The sequence below is a fragment of the Penaeus monodon genome, chromosome 16 (genome assembly GCF_015228065.2).
Source record: "Penaeus monodon isolate SGIC_2016 chromosome 16, NSTDA_Pmon_1, whole genome shotgun sequence".
NCBI classification, from domain to species: Eukaryota; Metazoa; Arthropoda; class Malacostraca; order Decapoda; family Penaeidae; genus Penaeus; species Penaeus monodon.
The window spans coordinates 46,856,080-46,859,073 of record NC_051401.1 but is presented as its reverse complement, the minus strand read 5'-3'; positions in this window follow the sequence as shown (position 1 = coordinate 46,859,073).

Genomic DNA, 2,994 nt, shown 5'->3' with positions numbered 1-2,994 from the left:
GATGGAGTGGGAGAAGAGGAGCTCGAAGGAGGAGAGTAAGGTGAGGTAGAGGGTAAAAAGGGAAGATAGAAAATTCAAAAGACAAAAGAGAAAAAACAAACAAACAAGGGGGAGGGAATAAAAAAGATGAGAGAGACCCACCCCAGACCCACCCACGGAGAACGCCCCAAATTCGCCCCCCCCCCCCCCCCCCGCCCCCCCCCGCCAATCGGCCTCTTTCTCCCTCCGTCGGCGTGTCAACCTCCCGAAGGCCCGGGTCGACGCCTTGACACGGGAGGCATCTTGATAGCGGGCCAATTGAGGCGCCGTTCGTGGGGCCTTTGTATCGCGCTCCACCAGGTTCGACGGGGGGGGGGGGTAGGAGGCGAGAGAGGAGGAGAGGGAGGGGTAGGAGGCGAGAGAGGAGGAGAGGGAGGGATAGGAGGCGAGAGAGGAGGAGAGGGAGGGGTAGGAGGCGAGAGAGGAGGAGAGGGAGGGATAGGAGGCGAGAGAGAAGGAGAGGGGAGGGATAGGAGGCGAGAGAGGAGGAGAGGGAGGGGTAGGAGGCGAGAGAGAACGAGAGGGAGGGATAGGAGGCGAGAGGGAGGAGAGGGAGGAAGGAGGCGAGAGAGAAGGAGGGGGGAGGGATAGGAGGCGAGAGAGGAGGAGAGGGAGGGAAGGGGGGAAAGAAAAAGGAAGGGAAGGAAGGAGGCGAGAGAGGGGAGAGGGGGGATGGAGGCGGGGGAGAAGGAGGAGAGGGGAGGGAAGGAGGGGAGAAGGGGGAGAGGGGAGGGGTAGGAGGCGAGAGAGAAGAGAGGGAGGGATAGGAGGGGAGAGAGGAGGAGAGGGGAGGGATAGGAGGCGAGAGAGGAGGGAGGGGGGGTAGGAGGCGAGAGAGGAGGAGAGGGGAGGGGAAAGGGGGAAGAGAAAAGGAGAGGGAGGGATAGGAGGCGAGAGAGGGGGGAGAGGGGGGGGATAGGAGGCAGAGAGGAGGAGGGGGGGAAGGGGCGAGAGAGGGGAGAGGAGGGGTAGGAGGGGAGAGGGAGGAGAGGGGAGGGTAGGAGGCGAGAGAGGGGGAGAGGGAGGGAAAGGAGGCGAGAGAGGAGGGGAGGGGGGGATAGGAGGCGAGAGAGGGGGAGAGGGGGGGTAGGGGGCGAGAGAGGAGGAGAGGGAGGGATAGGAGGCGAGAGAGAAAGGGGAGGGGGGGGATAGGGGGCGAGAGAGGAGGGAGGGGAGGGATAGGAGGCGAGAGGGAGGAGAGGGGGGGTAGGAGGCGAGAGAGGAGGAGAGGAGGAAGGGGCGAGAGAGGAGGAGGGAGGATAGGAGGGGGAGGAGGAGGAGAGGAGGGGTAGGAGGCGGAAAAGGAGGAGAGGGAGGATAGGAGGCGAGAGAGGAGAGGGGGATAGGGGGCGGGAGGAGGAGAGGGGATGGGGAAGGGGAGGAGAGGAGGAGAGGGGAGGGAAGGAGGCGAGAGAGAAGGAGGGGAGGGATAGGAGGCGAGAGGGGGAGAGGGGAGGGATGGGGCGAGAGAGAAGGAGAGGGGGGGGGTAGGAGGCGGGGAGGAGGAGAGGGGGGGATAGGAGGGGAGAGAGGAGGAGGGGAGGGGTAGGAGGCGAAAAGAGGAGGAGAGGGGAGGGATGGAGGCGAGAGGGAAGGGAGAGGGAGGGATAGGAGGCGAGAGAAAAAGAGAGGGGAGGGATAGGAGGCGAGAGAGGAGGAGAGGGAGGGGTAGGAGGCGAGAGAGGGAGGAGGGAAGGAAGGAGCGAGAGAGGAGGAGAGGGGGGGTTAGGGGGCGAAAGAGGGGGAAGGGGGGGGATAGAGGGGAGAGAAAAGGAGAGGGGGGGAAGGAGGGGAGAGAGGAGGAGAGGGGGGGAAGGAGGGGAGAGAGGGGAGAGGGGGGGATAGGAGGCGAGGGGAGGGGGAGAGGAGGAAGGAGGCAAGAGAGGAGGAGAGGGAGGGATAGGAGGCGAGAGAAAAGGAGAGGGAGGGATAGGAGGCGAGAGAGGAGGAGAGGGAGGGATAGGAGGCGAGAGAAAAGGAGAGGGAGGAATAGGAGGCGAGAGAGGAGGAGAGGGAGGGATAGGAGGAGAGGGGGATTTAGAGGTAGGGGTGGGGGTGAGGGAGAAGGAAAGGGAGGGATGAGAGGTGAGGGAAGGTGAGAAGAGAGAGACGGGAGGAGGGAGAGAGTGAATGAAAGAGAGAGAGAGAGAGAGCATTAATTATATTGTCATGGAAGTCATGGTTGTCATTATCATCGCAATTTTCTCTTTTTTATCTTGATTATATCCCATTAGTAATCTTCTCATCTCTTACCCTTGCCATCATCTTGAGAATCATCATCATCTTGACATTATCTGAGAAGACATTTCGTGTTAACAAATCCCAATTTTCTCTCTTTCTCTCTATCTATCTGTATATCTCTTTCTATATATCTATCTGTCTATATCTATCTGTCGGTCTGTCTATGGTTGTTTCTCTCTCTCTATCTATCTATCTATCTATCTATCTATCTCTCTTTTCCTCCTCCCTGTCCCTTTCCCTTTGTCCCATCACCTCCTCTCATCTCTCCTCCTCTCCTCCTCTCCTCCTCTCCCTTTCTTCATCTCCTCCTCTCACCCTCTCCTCATCTCTTCCTCTCCTCTTCTCCTCTCCTCTTCTCTTCTCTTCTCTTCTGCCCCTCTCTTCCTCTCTTCCTCTCTCCCTCTCACCCTCTCTTCCTCTCCTCTTCTCCTCTTCTCCTCTTCTTCCCCCACTCCTTCCCACTTTGATATTTTAGACGCAGTTCAGATCGGCGTTGTTTACATCCTGTTGTTCAAAGGAAGAGGTGTTGCGTCACCATCTCAGGTAAATAAGGTCGGTCATTATCGCAGGTAAAGTGATGAATTTCAAAGTCAGGAAGAGAGGGGAGGGGTGGGGTTGGGGGTAGTGGGGGGTTGTGGGGGTGAGGGTGGAGGGGGGGGGAGGTTAGGGTATGGGTTAAGAGGAGAAATTTGATGTCGTACTTTGGGGTAGGGA